We start from the raw sequence: 19,404 nt of genomic DNA, 5'->3' as shown, positions 1-19,404 counted from the left end.
TTGCCGACTTACTTTTGTTAACGTTTTTGTATGATCATTTTGCCAACTAACTTTAGTCTATTGTTTTTCGATGATCATTACCAGCTAACTACCAACCATTTTTCGATGACCACCATCGACTGACTTTCAATAGGTACTATTGCCAACCTCTAGTTATTGTTTTACAGTGATTGCCGACCACCTCCAACCACCATCCCTAATGATTATTAGGTCACTCCTACAAAACCTCCATAGAAAAATTCTTTTATTATAATTGAAATTATAAAAAGACTTTTAGTATATAACAAACGTATATGTACTAATAACTAGAGGTTGGCGATAGTGGTTGTCGAAAGTCAGTCAATTGATGGTCATCAAAAAACGATAGTGGTAGTAATTGGCTAGTAACAATCATCGGAAAACAATAGAGACTAAAGTTAGTTGGTAGCAATCATTGAATAACGGTCGAACAAAAGCAAGTGACAATAGTCACCGAAAAGATGTTTAAATGAAAATACATTTTTGTAAACTCATTTTTTTCTTAAGTCATTCCAAATAGACTCTATAATCTTCGATATTCTAAGCGAAAAAATATTTCAAATATTGTTTTATTTTACGAATTTTAATTTTTTAAATTGAAATCTCTTTTGATAACCATTTCATTTTATATTTTGAAAATTAATTATATTTCCTTTAACAAAATTTTTACGGTTTGCATATTTAAAATAGTTAAATTCTTAACCAAATTAAAAAAAAATCAAACACAAATTCTTAAGAGGGAAACTTACATACATGTAACAAAATACCAAACTATTTACAGTCCGTGCAACAAAGTCCATAAAATTAGTCATTTTTTAAATATTCCAGGTTTGCCCTTCCATCTTTTTCTCTTCCTCGCGATGAAATCGTCTTCTTCCTTTTACAATTTCTTTCATATTCTTCCTTCTTTGATTTCTTTCATCAGCTTTCTTCTTTTCCTCTCTTTTTTTCCTGCGATTTTTTTTCATAATCTTTCTTATTTTTATTGTTAAATCTTTCCATCGTCTTTATTCTTTTATTCTTTTTTTTGCTGCGATTTCTTTTCATCATCTTTCTTCTTTTCTGATTTTGCGATTTCTTTCAATGTCTTTTCTTCTTTTTTGATTCATTTTTACATCGTTTAATAATATTTTCTTCGTCTTTCTTCTTTTCTGATTCTTTTTTACGTCATTTAATCTTTCTTTTGTCTTTTTTCTTTTTTTTTTCGCTGTGGTTTCTTCCATTATCTTTATTCTTTTTCTCTTCTTTTTTTACGTCGTTTGAATTTGGATAACCAAATCTAAACGACCGTGTACAAAAAATCTTGAAAAAAATCATTCAGGAGTAGCTAAATGTAAACGATCGTGTAAAAAAAGTAAATCATCGGTAGACAAATCTAAACGATCGTGTAAACAAATCTAAACAATTGTATAAAAAAAATGATCGTGTAGTAAAAGAATTTAAAAAAAATCGTTTAGTCAAACCTAAACGATCGTGTAAACAAATCTAAACGATCGTGTAGTAAAAGAATTTGAAAAATCGTTTAGCCAAATCTAAACGATCATGTACCAGGTTTTGAAAAAAGAATGTTTAGATTTAGGTTCTCAAATCTAACGATTAAATCCAAACAATCGTGTAATCAAATTTAAACGTAACCAAATTAAACGATTGTGTAACAAAATTAAACGATAGAACTGAAAAATAAATTGTAGCTATATCTAAACGATCGTGTACCAAACAATAGCCAAATCTAAACGATCGCAAATATATTATGCGTTGTTGACGACGTAGTTGACAAGACATTTTTGGTATTTTACACAGTGGGTCTCTGGACTTTTTCTATTTTTGAAATTGTTCTGTAAATATTTGCCGCTTTTTTATATTTTTGAAAAGATCCATTTTTAAAAGGGCTTTCTTTACAAATAAAAAATAAAAAAAAACTATTTACATTCCATAAAAAGATCTACTAAAAACAAAATCGATTACGCCGGAATAATATTTGTGTAACTTTTCTATTCTAAACTATCCCTCTTTTCTTCTTGTATATGTTTTATCTCAAATTTCGTTGTAAAATACGTGCCCACGATGAACATAACAAACAATATTTTTTGAAGTATTTGAGATTTGAAAAAGTATATACGTACCCATGATGAACGTAACAAAGTTGATTCACAACAAATAAATTTTTTAAAAGTATTTTCATTACCGAAGGAAAAACAATATTTGTTTGGATGTGTTTTCAACGCTTTTGTCTACCTAGAAAAAATTAATATTTTTTAAAATTAAAATTAAGAGGATATATAATCAAATCATCTCCATAAAATAAATAAAGGGGAAATATCATTTAAAGTTTGAAATTAAATACAATCACACCTATCAAATCAAGATTTAAAGTATTTTAAACTACAGTTAGATTATCATGAAATAAAATAATGATTAAATTAAATTTTGAAATTATTAAAAATTATAAAGAAAAGAGTTTTTTGACCAAAAAGATGGTTATCATAACATTTCAAGAAAATCGAAAAACTGTTTTATTATAAATTAATGTGTAAAATTGAGAGGTAATAAATCATTAAAATGAAAGTATTTCAAAATAGAATTAAACAAAGGGAGGATTTCATCGTTAAATTTAAAAAAAAAAAAAAAAAAGACCAATAGTTTTATTTAAATTACTGTTTGAGAGTGAGAAAATAGTCAAATGATTCGAATCTGAATTAAAAGAAAAAGATATTTTTTAATAGAGATCATTATCCTCAAATTTTAAAAAATGATAATAAAATATTTTAGTTTAAATTAGGAGGTTTTGAAAAAATAAAAAACTATTTAATCGTCCATAAAATATACTAAATAAATTTTATTATATGCGAGCGATAAACATCTTGTTAATTTTTTTAAATTAATAATTTTTCTTAAATTATAGTTTAAAACTAGGAGAATATAAATAAGAAAATTATAAAAAAATGATAAATTTGAAGAAATAGTTAAACTTCATACTAAAATTCTACCATGAAATTTAAATATTGTGTATTTATTACTCCTCACGCATATTATATAGATAAGATTATTACAAAAAAGAATTTAAAAAATATTTAAATTAAAATAGTAAAATAATAGAGAGGTAATAAATCATCCAAATAAAAGAAAAATCTTTTCAACTAAAAGAGATGTCACACAATTTTAGAATAATTCAAGAAGAGGTTATCATTTATATCCATAGATTAAAAGTAGGTTCTAAAGTAAATTCTCCAAATATACCTGGAATTAACTTTTGTTTTTTTTTTTGTTTTTTATAATCTTGAATAATCATAAAATTTCTAAATTTTAATTCATTAATAGATGGTTGTGATTGATTCAATAAGTTTACTTGATTTTTTGTAAATATTATAATGCATTTGAAACAACTTATATTTTATTATCATATCCAAAATTTTCTGAAAAAATAAAGTTATTAATGATCTTACCTAATTAGTTGGGATGTATGACTCCAATAGATAAATAAAATACAAATTAAATATGTAAAGTATAAGAGTACCAGTATCAAAAAGCATAAAATTTTATTTCTATAAAAAAATCCAAAAATTCCACTATGCAAATTCAATGTTTTTATGAACTCTAAAGTCAGTAATCAACATAATTAACATAAATTTTACATTTTAAACAAAATGAATTAACCAATAGATCTTCTCGATATAGTAAAAGATTAATTTTCTTTTAGATTCTTCTTATATTTATTTTATTTAACATTAGATAATATAAAAATAGTTACAAATACATTAATTAGATTCAAAATAATTAAGTATACAACAACAATTTAAAAAAATTGTTTATGACGATTGAATTGCTAGTTATCACTTTGCAAATCTACGCTCCATCTGCTCCCTACGTTTCTACATGAGTAAGGTTTCTATATCACTACAAGAAGTGGAGAGACTCCTGACGCACGAAAACGTCGACGGAAGTGGTAAAGACATCGAAAAACGAATTTTCGATGCAGAAAAGGAACATCGGGAAGACTGTCGGAAGAAACGAGTCGGGAGATCGATTTCTGATGTGTCACCAATAAAGCCTCGAGAATAATCTTCTCCCGACGTCTTCTTTACCAACGTCTTTAATGCATCGGCCATAGGTAATCCCCAACGTCCATAGTTCTGACGTCATTTGTGCGTCGAGAATAACTACTCTCGACGTGTTTATATCCGACGTCGTACATGCGTCAAGAATAACTATCCTCGACGTGATGTTTGCAGCATATTCCTGACGTTTTATTTTGGAAAATATTTTTAATACGTTTTTTATATTTTAAATATGTAATTTTTATTTTTTTTTCTGAAATATTTTTCTGTAATGTTTTCAATCGACTCTCTATTTTCTGAAATATTCACATTCATTTTTGATTAAATTAAAGAAAATTCAAAATAAATTAGTAAATTAAGAAATACAAACACAAATTCAACAAAAATTCAACAAAAACCCTAAACCCTAAACCCTAAATCCAACAAAAAGAATTTAATGTTCATGTACAAAGAAGTTCAAAAAATGTAATAGCGTTTATAATACAAAAAATTTAATATTCATAATACAAAAAAGCGCGAAGAAAGTCGTACCCTAACAAGCCTCGCACGCCATTCTACACCGCAGGTCCTACAATGATACAAAAGTGGCTAAGTTTAGTACATATTATCACTGTATACTGTTATTTCAAAGACTTAAGAATAATGGAAACATATATAAGTACTGCAAAGCTAGGGATCATGTGGTGGTTCTTGTTGTGCCCGAGTCAAGTCTTCTATCACCTTTTGCATTTATTCCACTCTTGAAATTAACGCTTCGTGATTTCTTGTCTGCTCTTTAATCCGTTGAATAGTTTGATCAAGCTTAGCCTGTAATTGAAACTCTACTGTGGATTGTGGACATAACGTCGTGGAACTGCTCGTACTTGTCGTCTAGCGGGCCTTTGGCTTGTGTCCCCAACCAAGGCCTTTTGAGTAGCTCAGTAGCCTACCCAACACCGTCTCACATATCTCATCCCCAGAGAGTGGCTGACTACCATCTAAGGTAGGCTGGGACTGAAGTTCTAGCATTTGATGCTACAATAAATTTAGAAACTATCTTAGTAAATAAAAAATATATTATATATTAAAGAAGACAAATAAAAGAAGAAGTGTTGGTTGGATAACTTAAATACGCATCCTCTGCAGCCTAGGAGACGAACATCCCATCTAGAATGTGTATTTACTGAAATAACTCCACACAGCCGACCGACTTCCCACTTTGCTCAGCGAGCTCGTGCTGTCATTGTAGAAACGACTTTGACCTACTACTTTGATTATAGGGTTGCTTTTGTCTAGCAGCCTTGTTTGTCCATGATTGCTCCTGCCTGAAAACAATTATATTGTTTATTTCTTAGACATATTAAAAGTTGAAATCATAATTAACCATGAAAAAGGGTTTAGTTGCTCACCTGAAATGCACGGCTCATGTAGTGATCACAAAGGAAGTGTTAATCGACGAAAATGAACTAGGAATAATACTACTCCATGCGTGAATGGACTTGTATCCCAATCCCAAGTCACGAAGTTTTCGTTTGGCTTCATAAAATGAACTAGGGATAGTACTACCACACATTAGAAGCGTTGCTCTTAAGAGTTCTAACAACATGTCGAATGACTTGTTATTCCAACCATTTAGAACCTTCACATGCATCAACTTAACCAAAAAATTCAATGATGAAAATTCAGAACAACCAAGTAAACTCATTACGTGCTTCATTCAATAAGTCCTGAAATATGTTTGTTCTATCTTCATCTATATCTACCACAATAATATTCCTCAGCATTTCATCTTCCAAACGACGTTCCTCTGTTTCCTCTTCCTGTTCAATCGGGCTCGTAAATCATTCAGCATACCAAATATATCATCTTCTTCACTAAACTGCCTACTACTAGTTCCTTCATTAAAAGGGTTACTACTAGTTCCTTCCTCAAAGTTTTTTGTATCTTTAAAGCTTAATGACTCTCCATGATATACCCATTATGTGTAGTGGGGGGATATTCCAATAGTCAATAGATGTCGTTCCACACCCTCTAGTGAGTTTCAATTTAAGTTCATACATCTCTTGCATAGATACCTTATTCGTCTGTAGGCATCAACGTGAAACTTGGCAAATTCTAAAAATTGGGTCACTCCCTCTCTATACTCAAGAGAAAACTTATTCCTAAGTTTCATACAACCCTTGTTCGTCGTTTAAGTTCCTAAAACATAAATAGATTTGATTAGGAACATATTTCTCTCCTCTCATATCCTAAACTTACTCCCCTGAATATACAATCTCTCAAAATTTTCGCTAAAACTAACTCCAAACTACAAAGACTACCATAATTATTAACCACAAACAACTTCAATCTTCCCATCCTACCCACCCCTTCCAACAACGTTACCTTACACGCTATCCTACTACCACCCCTTCAAACCCTCAGAAATACAAACAAATTCAAAACAAAAAAGACTACAATAACTGTAGGATAGTCATCCCAAATCAACAACAAAGTTATTCAAAACTACTAAAAAATAAACTATTAGGATTGAACTAAAGGCTACCATAACTGCAGGATAGCCAAAGGAGATCTTAACACATATTTTAGAATTTTTAACACAATAATAACCATTGCTCCCCTCCTCACTTAAATTTTCAATACTAATCCCTCAAATTTTCAATTCAAACCCCCACCCCCTTCAAAATTTCAATTCAACGACCCCCCTCAAAATTTCAATTCAACCCGTCCTCCCCTTCAAAATTGCAATTCAACCCTTCATCTTCAAATTTTCAATTCAACCTCCCCTCCCCTCTAATTTTCAACCCACCCCATTCAAATATTCAATTAAACCCCTCTCCACCTCTTCAAATTCAACCCACACATTCAAAATTTCAATTCTCCAAATCAATTTCTCAAATACCCCCCCCCCCCCCTTCAAACCACATTCAAAATTCTCATTTCAATAAACAAAATCTATTCCTAAACAATATCCTACAACTAATTCATCATTAAAATTCTAAAACTAATTTTAAAAAACAAAAACCTAAACTATTTCAATAAATCTAACCTAAAACTAACATTTTTTTTAAGATTTAGGATTTTAAACTTACCTCAACTAGGAATTTGCGGTGGCAGACGGCGGGAGAGGGACGACGACAGGCTCACGGTGGTGACGACTGGGAACCTCTTCTCTTCGATCGTTGGCTGAATCATTCTCTCATCTTATCTCTCTTTTGTTTCAATTTTGTGTTTCACAGAACTAAAACATCAATTTTATAGGGGAACTCCCGACATAACACGAAAAAGTCAGGAGATCCCCTTACTCCCGACGCCGTTCCCTAAGAATAACTAATGGCGTTAGGGATCTCGCATTACTCTCGACACTCTTCTCGATGCACAAAAATAGCATTTGAAGATTTTCTTACTCCCAACGAAGTCCCCAACGCCATGTAGATGTGTTGGGAATATCTATCTGACACACTTAATGTTCGATAACTTCCAACTGATAGTTCCCGACGCTTGCATGCCACGTCGGGATAAGGTATTATTCCCAACGTATTTTTCGACGTCTATATCACAGTGTTGAGAAAAGGACATTCGCATGATGTGTTAAAATTGGCATCGGGATAATGTGTCTTTCCTGACGTTTGTTCTTTCGACGCCTTTTGTTGTACCGGAAGAATCTCGATTTCTTGTGATGTATAATGTGGATCGACTAATTCATTTGGATTGATAGGAAAAGTTTGAAGGAGCTTAGTTTGATACAATATCACACAACAGAGTTAATGTGGTGTTTTTTAGTTTCTCATTCTTCGATGTTTAGCAGACTTTTTGAAAGTCGAATGTTGATTTGGTCCAATATTTGTTCTTGAAAGTCTTCATTTCCATGTCGAAGCAAACTCTTCAAGGACCTCTTTAAGAACACTAATGGAACACAATCTCACTTTTTCACAGACCTCTACCACATAATGAAGACTAACTACACTACAGGGTCATAAACTAAGATAGCCACACCTTCATGCCCAAAGGTAAATCTTGACACATCGAACTTGTTACTATTATCATATCATATTGCATTAATAAAATATTTTGAAAGTTTGGAAAATAAAATTAAACCAATATTTCAAAAGCTTAAAAAAGAAATAATCTTTTGACAATTATAAAATCAAATAAAAAGGAGAATTTCAAATATGGTAAATAACTAGAAAAGTATAAATTTAGGAAAATTTTAAAATTCCAAGAAAGTAAGGTACAAAAACGTAAAAAATCAATGATGGAATAGATGGCTAAAGAATGCAACAAATAAAAAGTTTAGGAAGTAATAAAATAGAAAAAACAATAAAAGTTAGAGATTAAAATAAAAATTTTAAAACTAAAAGAAATAGGATTAATGTAAGAGCAGGCGCCGGTGTGGAAGGGAGTGACGCGAGTGAGCCACGTAAAGCAAGATAGGTGGGCCCTAGGACCGTTTTTTGTTGTTTAGTTTAACCTTTGGGATGACGTGGAATGAAGGGAGTGGTGGAGGAATCTAACTCGTGAGGCGACACATCAAAAAATAATGGCAATTTGTCGTCTTTCTTATATTTAAAGATGCTCTTCCATAATTATTTCCTTTTATTCTAAGTCAATAAATTTTGTTTTATTTTTTTCAATTAAATTTACCCATTATCTTTATTTTATGATGGAAAACAAAAAGAAAAATAGTTGTGGTGTTAGTAAACTGGTCCCACACCTCATCCACACACACACACACACAACACACCTATATATATTTTTAAATACTATAATTATAATTTAATCCACTAAATAAAATAAAATATATGTTTTTAAAGCATGGAAGTTTAGATTCAAAAAAAGAAAAGAAAAATGCAGTCTTATTTATAAGTATGAAATGCTCTGTGTATTGACTTTCTAAAAAAAGGTTTGTATAATACAACCATTTATATTATGCCACATGACCCACTTGAGTTATTGCTTTATTACTTAGTTCTAAAATTCATTTTAATTATGGATGCTATGATTGAATATGGGCACAATTATAATATCAAATTTCTCTAGCTATACTATTATTATATTCATCATCATATTCAGTTTTATAAAATATCTTATTACAATTTTCTATTATTTTTCTCGAGGCTTTAATTTGTAAACTTCTCACTTTAACGAAGTTAGAGAAAGTATTCAAGACAACATGGGAAATTCATAGAATATTTAACGCAATATCTCCTGCTTAAATTAAATTTTTTCTTCTATTTTCTTTCACCTCAAATTTCATATCCTCGTCGGACTCCAATATTGTTGGAGTTGTAGTTTTGTTACATTTTCCTATAATTTTATTGACGTTTTCACATATGTATGAACAATACTTTTAGTCCCTCTATTTTAAATTGTATTTCACACGATTACTCAAATAACTTTTCATAGAACTGCAATCTAGACTTAGAGTTAATTTTCACAGGAAGAAGTTTAAACCTCATCCAATCATGTCAAGGACTGAACTTCAACAACACAACTCGAAACATATGGTGAAGGTTCTTCATAATTTGATATACAAATTTAGACAAGTTTGTCCTTTGTAGATTTTGTTTGGTAGCTACCTTAGTTTCTCCAGGTTGTAGCTATAGGTAGCCTTGTTGGCTAGTCATATGCCTTAGTTTTCATGATAGAGGTCTAATTTGTTCTTATCTTTATGTAACCATAAAACACAAAAGTAGAGATGGACTGTGCAATTGGATAATGGGAGGCTTTCAATTAGTAGGCCAAACCCCCCTTTTTTTTCTTCAACTTTTTTCTTATCTGATGATTGATAGACAATATATGAAGTTTTAACTTTTTTCTTTTGTGGCACTTCATTGACATAAAGAGATGGTGATCTAAAATGATTGATGGAAATTTTTTTATACCACTATTTTTTTTTTTTTTGGATTTTAAAATTTTACATAGAGTTTATGTCACCCTATCGTTTTATGAAATGAGAGGTTTTCTAGACAATAATTTGTAAAATGCAAAAGTAAAGTGACGATTGATTTTAGTTTTGTTAATAGAACAGAATTTTGTTAAAAGATTCTCTCAATCAAAAGAATTGGGCATAGGAATGGTTAAATTGTACTTCTATCACTGAATTCAACACAACAGAAATTTCATACAATCCACAACCAATTAGCTGGACATTAATCATTCAATTAACCTCTTTTTAATGAAACAAGGTTCACTCTTAATCCATATTCTAAAATCTTTTAAGGGTATTTTTTTTTTTATTTTTAGCGGTTTATGTCACTAGAATAAATTTGGCCTTTAATGTCGGGTGAGAAAAAAGAAAAAGGAGCTTCAATGTCGCTTTCCAAAAGGCGGGTATTTAATGTCGGTATAAGATAAATCTCTTAAACCCTGATAATAAATATTTGATTGTTGTGTCATGATCCCTTCTTTTGGTGTAAATTTTTCTTAACTTTTAACTTGACAAGGCAGATGTGTGTTTATAGGCAGATCTTTGCTGATCCGTATAAAATGAGGTTTGTGATATTAATAATGTAGGAAGGAAGTTGCATTACGTCAGAGGTATTTATAGTGCAAATGTGTAAGATTTATATTCGTGAACATAGGGAAGGTTAGCTCTAACCATTGAAATATTTAGTACATTGAAGTTGCTAGGATGCCACATTTTTTTCCAAAGCTAGTTAGAATTCTAAAGATTAAATGGTTTATTTTGATATATTTGCTTGTAGAATGATTGAAGTCATATCAGGTTGAAAGCTAAGCGATTGTGTAGATAGCCAGACGATTATTGAAGGTTAAAGACTGAGAAGACTTTTAGGACTTCTTATTTGAGTCTTGTATTAGGATATTGTTTCATGTACTATTGTAGATAAACACAATATTAAGATTTCATTTTGTGTATACAAATGTAAAAGACAAATATTATAATTTCTAAAATAATATTAATTTTATTGATTTGTTGAAGTGAGAAAAAAATATTTATCTACATGGACCCAATGAAGGTTTATAAAAAATGGACAATAATGCAACAATTAAATAAAAATAAATTTATAAAAATGGATAAAAAAAACAAGGCTTCAATGTCGGTTTTAAACTAATATTATTGGGGATCTATAATGTTGGTTATAAACCGACACTGTTGTCCTCTTTAATGTCAGTTTTAAAACGACATCAAAGTCTAACCGAAATTAAAGGGCTTCAATAACACTATCAAAGATGTGGGTTGAAAACCGACATTAAAGACATTAAAGAGGCCTTTAATGTCGGTTTCAAATTTCTTCTAGTACGTGTCAATTCAAATTGGCATTAAACTTTTAGGATTCATTTGTTGTGAATATCTAAGGATTGATTAGCCCAAGATCATGAAAAAAGTCTCTAACCTAAAAAAAAAATTCTTAAATAAAAAATTGACCCAAAAGCTTAAGCTAGTGGGTGAAGATAGCTTTAAGGACCAACTAACACTACAAGAAAATACAAATTTCCTGAAGCATGAAATCATAAAAAATTGTTCAAAAATGCGTTGGGAGTTTGGTCGGAATATATCCTCGTTGGAAGACCATTTCCCAACGCTTAAATATCAATTTAACTTCCAACGCCTACATACAATCAAATGAATTGTATCTCCCGTTGGGTGTAGAATTGTCAGGAGTTCTATGGATCTCCCGATGATGCCAAAGGCCATTGGAAGTTATATAATCTTTTCTTAAATACCATCCAATATTACTTTTTTTTTAATCTTTAGAACCTAAAAATTTTGAATTCAAATCAATAACAACTAACACTACAAGAAATCAAAGTTTTCCCGATGTCGAGGAAGACGTCAGCAGAAAAATCGTCGGGAATAGCTCGTTCTTCTGATGCCTCATGTTAGATGTCGGGAAAAAGGACCTTTTTCGATGCCGTCATGGTGCATTAGGAAAGCCTCGTCGTAATTTACAATAAATTAATTACGGCGGGCATGTATCCCCGACGCTTACCTTATGCGTCGGAGACGGCGTCGGGAATTAGGACCTTTCCCATGGCCGTCATGGTGCGTCGGGAAAGCCTTGTCTTAATTTATAACGAATTAATTACGACGGACATGTATCCTTGACACTTTGCCTTATGTGTCTGGGACGGTGTTGGGAATTAAGGACCTTTTCCGACGCACCATGACGACGTCAGAAAAGGTCCTTAATTTCCAACGCCATAAGTGGGATCTTCCGATGTTTTCGTGATGCGTCGGGAGATCTCCTTTAAATTCATTTCAGTTCTGTGGATCCCCTTTGTAAGAGGGGGGTGTTATGTTTGAATTGAAATTTGAAGGGGGGGGGGGGTTTGAATTGAAAATGTAATATGTGTTAATATTTGTTTTTGCTATTCTGCAGTTATGGTAGCCTGTTTGTGTTGAATAACTTTGTTGTTAATTTAGGATGGCTATCCTACAGTTATGGTAGCCTTTTTTGTTTTGATTTTTTTTTATTTGGGATGACTAGCTTGCAGTTATGGTAGCCTTTTTTTGTTTTGAATTTGTTTATGTTTGGGATGGTTTTAAGGGGTATGATAGTAGGATAGCTTGTTAAGGCGTAGCATTGTTGGAAGGGGTGGGTAGGATGTGAAGATACAATATATTTTTTTTATTAATAATTACGTTGTGTTGATTATCCTGCAGTTATGGTAGCCTTTGTAGTTTGAAGTTAGTTATAGTGAAAATTCAGGGGAGTAAGTTATAGATGTGAGAGAGGGAGAGAGATATGTTTATAATCAAACCTATTTATATTTTAGGGACTTAAATGATGGACAAGGATTGGATGAAAATTAGAAATAAATTCTCCCTTGAGTATAGACAGGGAGTGACCTAATTTTTAGAATTTGTTAAGTTTCACGTTGATGCTTAAGGACGATTAAGGTGTCCGTGCAAGAGATGTTTGAATTCAAATTGGAGCTCATTAGAGGGTGTGAAATGACATTTATTGACTATTGGAATATCCCCCTACTACACAGAATGGGTATATCATAGAGAGTCATTAAGCTTTAGAGGTACAGAAAACTTTGAGGAAGGAACTAGTAGTAATAATCCTTTTGATGAAGGAACTAGTAGTAGACAATTTAATGAAGAAGATGATATATTTGGTATGCTAAATGATTTACAAACCCCGATTGAACAGGAAGAGGAATTAGAGGAACGTCGTTTGGAAGATGAAATGTCAATGAATGTTGGGGTAGATATAGATGAAGATAGAACAAACATATTTCAGGACTTATTGAATGAAGCACGTAATGAATTGTACTTGGTTGTTCTGAATTTTCGTCATTGAAATTTTTGGTTAAGTTGATGCATGTGAAGGTTCTAAATGGTTGGAGTAACAAGTTGTTCGACATGTTGTTAAAACTCTTAAGAGCAACGTTTCCAATGTGTAGTAGTACTATCCCTAGTTTATTTTATGAAGCAAAACGAAAACTTTGTGACTTGGGCTTGGGATACGAGACTATTCACGCGTGCAAGTATGATTGTGTATTGTATTGGAAAGAGTTTGCTGATTTGCAACATTGTCCTACATGTGGCGAGACTCGATACAAGGTTAATCATAATAGAGAATTTTTTTTTTGCATAAGGTATTGCGCCACTTTCCTTTGGTACCAAGATTATAACGCTTGTTTGTAACACAGGAAGGGTCTGTTGACATGAGATGACATAGGTTGTACGTCATGTCACTGACGACTTTATCGACAATGTGGATAAACACTTGTCACATTGTAAGTGACGACGACAAATTATAGTGACAACCCACGTACCCACATATTTATGTATTTTATATATTTGATTGTAGTTGTGTGTTCGTATTTGCTTATTGAATGTTTGTTTTCTGTGTTCACAGGCATTATGTCATACGGACGTAATAATTTTCTGGAGACAGACGCTATGTTCCTCGAGTTTGAGGACGATTTAGATAACCTTGTAGGAGGGTCATCGTCTATGGGTGACAATGCGAGTGAGTCTAAGAATTTCCTTCATTTTAACTTAGGATTATTTCATATTTTTTCTCTAACAATATTTATTGAGCAGGGTCGTCTTTTCAACCACCTGCGACTCCGACTCCTAGGAGACGTGCGCAGTCTCAATTCTTAGAGTTGGAATCATTTACCATGTTTATCCACAGTTAACTAATGCGTATACGTTCTAAAATCTTCAATTGCAACCATGAAGATATAGATAAGTTCCTTCAATGAAAACTTTTGCTACCTATCTTCATGAAAAGCATAGAATTAAAGTTATACCAAGTTTAAAGAAGACTCAAAAGACTTGAATCAAAGAAAACATGGATAAAGAACCATGAAAGATCGGGAACAAGACTATAAGGAAAATAAACTAATGAAGAACTCACAAGTCTAATAAAATTCTCCTAAAATAGAGGTAACAAAAAAGCAATATAATATAAAGTAGTGACCACTATCAGAATTTTCTCTCGCAAATTCCCGACCAAATACCGCAATAGCTCTAATGAACTCTCAAAACCAACTGATTTCAACCACTTTTGAGTTTTTTTTTTTTTTTTTTTTTATGTCTTTTGATAGGTAGGTTTCATACTCAAGCAAAAAACCAACAACCACCCATATCGATCAAAACCAACACGATGGTCAGCATATATAATTGAATCAAGTGGGTGAATTCATTATAAGGATAAAGAAATAAAATAACATACACGGTAAATGAATGGTATTCCTTTTGGCAATTTAGCATATTTAATACACTATTCTTACTGCTATTTCTTTTGCTCTACAAAAAAGAGCCATGTTTAAGAATACAGAGTGATATTTTACGGATTGGCCATTATTCCATTTCAGGCTTATCCTTGAATTTCGTTTGATTTAGCGTTCATGTTCGAATTAACTTCATATTTGTAATTGAAAAAGTTGAGTGAAGGGAAACGATAGATAAAAATACCTTAGTTCCGAAATCTATCACATACACATTTGTGAAGAGATTAGCAGGATATGGCAATATATTTTCTTAAAACATTGCACAAGCAACAACTATTATTCATATATATTAATCTACCTCTCATATACGCAAAAATGTTTCCTAGAGATTGACTCATAAATGAATGTACTCCATAAATTAGGGCATACAGCACCCACCAACCATGGAACATTAAGAACAAGACTATAGATAAAATAAATTAATGAATAACTCGTAAGTCTAATAAAATTTTCCTAAAACATAGGTAACAAAAAAGCAATTTAATACAAAGTTTTGACCACACTATCAACATTTATATACATATTTTCTTCAAAAGAGCTGGGTTTTCTTAGAGCATTTCATTGCATATTATTTAGGAAGAACATATACATTTTTCATAACAAGCAAATTCTCAATAAGGATACATTTTCTAATTTTTCAAAAAATTTAATAATCCTCACAGCTAAAAAATGATTTTTTTATAAATATAATAAATCAGTCAAATATTTACGACTCGCGTGATAAAATGAAAAAGACCATGAAGATAACCATTTTTTAAAAAATATTTCAGGTTTGTCATTTCTTTTCATCGTCTTTCTCCTCTTCCTCTTTTGTAATTTTTTCTTTCCAAAATATTTCCATCGTCTTTAGTTTCTTCTCTTCCTCTTTTCTTTTTTTTTGAAACTGTTATTTGGTTCAAAATTGTGTACAGAATATAAATGATCTATTTTTTTTATTTTTTTTCAAACTGTAATCTTGGAAAAAACGTTTAGCCTAATCAAAATGATCGTATATAATAAAAAAATAAACAACCGTGTAGTCAAATGATCATGTACAAAATTTTTTTAAAAAAATTGTTTAGCCAAACCTAAATGATCATATACTAAAGAATCTTGAAAAAAAAATCATTTAGATTTTGGAAATCTAAATGATCAAGTTTAAATGATTATATATCAAATCTAAACAACTAGCGTAACTAAATTTAACGATTGTGTATAAAGAATCTTGAAAAAAATTGTTTAGATTTGGATGGCCAAATCTAAACGATCATATACCAAATAGATTAAACATGTTGTTAACGGGACCATCTTTGGTATCTTTTATTGTAGGTCCGTAGATTTTTTTCATTTTCGAAATAATTGTATGTAGTGTAAGTATTTTGTTACTTTGTTATATTTTTAACGATGGAAAAATATATTTTTTTTTTCTAAAGTTTATATATGAACATCTTATAGCCTTCATATGTCAATATCTTAGCTATGTAGTCTCTTCCTTGATCTAAATATGAAAGGCGGTGATGTAAGAAGGTATACCAATAACACGTGTATCGATAACACCATTCGTCAAAGAGTTCTTTTTGGTGTAAGTCAAGCTAAACCCATTTCTATACAATTCTTTTTTTCCAATTATAAAAGGAAAAAAGTTGTTAAAGAGTTATGATTTCTTTTCTTCTTTCTCACCTTTAGTTTCAAATTTCCATTTAATGCTTTTAAGTTATTGTTTAATTAATTTTTCTATTTTTGCTTTTAAGTTTTTAATTCTTAGTTACCAAGTTTAAACTCTTTTAACATGTAATTATTTTGTAAGTTATTAAATTTACACTTTGTTGCTATAAAAGGGTAACGTCTTATGTAAAATACGAATGTACCACATTTTTTGTATCATAATTTTAGTGGCACATTTCTTATTCAACATTTTGTGCATCACAAAATTTTCCCTTCTCCAATAAGAACATTTAATTCCATTTTCATTTTCTTTTTTCTTCTATTTGCTAAACAAACATTAAGAAATTGGTTTGGTTTTGCAAAAGTATATATGTATTTTTTTACTTCATTGTTCTCAACAATAGTATCAAAGTTACTTTGACTTTTTCAAGAAGTTTAAAGGTCGGTGACTTTGTTTGAGACTGATTTCTTTTTATTTTGTATTTGAAAATTTGTCTTCCAATTTTGGTGTTTTCTCATCTCCATATTTTGACAGTGAAAACTACCTGTTTTAGGTTGCTAAAATGCAATCCTATCTCAAGGCACTTGATCAGAAATATGTCGCAACTGATGTTGATCCTCAACCATTAGAAGAAAATTCGACATTTGAATTAGATCAAACTAAATGAAGAGGAGAAATAATTAAAGAAGCCAAATACTTTGTTTGTGAATCATGCTGCTTTATCTGATCTTTATATTTTACAGGACTACTGATTATAAAACGACAAAATAAGCTTGAGATAAATTACAGGGCATTAGGTTGAAAGTTGTCAAATTCTTTACTCTCAAGAGAGAGTTTTAGATGCTTAAAATGAAAGGTTTCGATTCTTTGAAGGACTACACAACAAAAGTGATGATCATTGTAAACTAGATAAAACTAGTTGGTGAAGATTTTCTTGACCAAAGAGTTGTGGAAAAAATAATGGTTAGTGTTCCTGATAGTACTACAAGAAAAGGGGATCTCTCAACGTACAAAAGCATAAGAAGATATACGAATGCGTCAGGAAAGGATCTCCCGACGTATAAAGGCCTGTCGGGATTGAGGTCAGGTAAAATGTGTTGGGAGAGGATCTCCTGATGCACAACATTATGCGTTGGAAGTTCTCCATGATGCATTGGGAGATCCTCTATTTTTTTTTAAAATACCTTCCATTAAATGGAAGGTATATATATCACTTACCCTACAACACATGTTTTATTGCTACAACTTCATTTGTTTGCAAACACTTGGCCTATAACAATGTACATGTGAAATAAAATACATAACTGTTGCTAATAAGAAATGTGTATGCTCATTAAGTAGTCCACAAAAGAAAGAGAAGAGGTTTAAAATATCTATTAACCAGCATCAAATGTGAATGAAAGCAACAAATCTCTAGCGTGGAATTTACAAAGATAGTCTAAGTTCCCTAAATGGATAAGGCACCTTGTTATTTTCCTTGAAAGTTCTCTTCTTTTTGGTTGTAAGTTCATATGTACAGTGACGGTTAAGAACACAGGAATAATATCAAGGTCACAAAAATGAACTCCACAATCTACGATAGGACACAAAATTCATTTAGGTTTAAAAATAGATATATAATAATAAGTAGTAGTAAACATACACCAAAACACACAAGAATAATATCAAGATCTAAAACAAAATTCTATGATACCTAACATCTAGCAGAGAGCCATATAGTCACATAGCTTACATATAAATTTATACAACACAAATTCAGTAACTACCTTTAAATGATGTTTTCCATTCATGGCACTGAGAGTGAAATGAAATAATAAAAGAAACATCTTTCATTTAATGCAACGATATTTCTTCCAGCTAAGGCATCAAGAAAACATATGGTGTAAACATCTACAATAGAAGAACTTTCTCGATGAAGGTTACGAACACAATCTCACATTATCAAATTTTCCAACCATATGAAATATCATCCTTGACAATCAAAAAAATGTACACTCAAGCCTAGTTTAAAAAGGTGAAAGTTAATAAGATTAAATTAAGATTTCCCAACGAATATACAATCAAGCCTACTTTCTCAAGCACTCTAGCATGAACAAGCTCAATAGATAATGTCCTCACTCACTGATTTGATAACGTTTTCTTATCATATGTATATAATATGTATTTCTTAGTTTTTGTTTTATAAAACATTAACTTAACGAAAATGTTTTTTTTTCCAAATGAAGGACTTATTAAATATAAAACTAAAGAAATACCCCATTATAATATTTATAAATAAGTTTTTAAATAATATTTTCAAGGGAAATTTGCAACTTTTTATAGTATACTAACATAGAAACAAGAAATTCAAAGCAACACTTACTTTTTCTACGTAACGAAGGAGAGAAAAAACAAAGTGAAGAAAGATAAGAAGTAGTTGCCAACACACAGATTTTTCTTTCTTCAGCACATAATGAAACAAGATACACATAAACTTAAAAGGTAGATGAATCATTAATCAAACCACCCCCTCCCCATTGACGACCTCACCAACACCGCTCGGTAGGGAACCAAAACTCTCCACTCTTTCAGCTGCACCATGAACACAGTAAAATCAAACTAAAAAACTAACCTCAACCCAATTCACAACAAAGATTACAGAGTCCATTGGATATAAGAAAGTTTAATTACAAATATATTATATATATACTTGCATGAGGAGCAGAAGGGGAGTAACTGGGAACATGATGAAGGAGTAAGTGGCACCGAAAGAGATGAGGCAAACGACGAGGACGGCGGTGGTACGTTTTTGAGCCGCCGTGGAGCGCTTTTGTGGGCAGTGTTCTCCTTCGCGGCTTCTTCTCTCGAAAAGTTCTTCTCCTTTTTCTGATCTGTGAAATACAGATCTAGGGTTTTTAAAGGAGAACTCCCAACGCCTATAGGAATGAATCGAGAGTTCCCTGTTCCTGATGCCGCCATTAAAGCGTTGGGAGGATTTCCCTTATATCT

Source organism: Cucumis melo, chromosome 5, assembly GCF_025177605.1.
Source record: "Cucumis melo cultivar AY chromosome 5, USDA_Cmelo_AY_1.0, whole genome shotgun sequence".
NCBI classification, from domain to species: Eukaryota; Viridiplantae; Streptophyta; class Magnoliopsida; order Cucurbitales; family Cucurbitaceae; genus Cucumis; species Cucumis melo.
Note: the sequence above shows the minus strand (reverse complement) of the source record.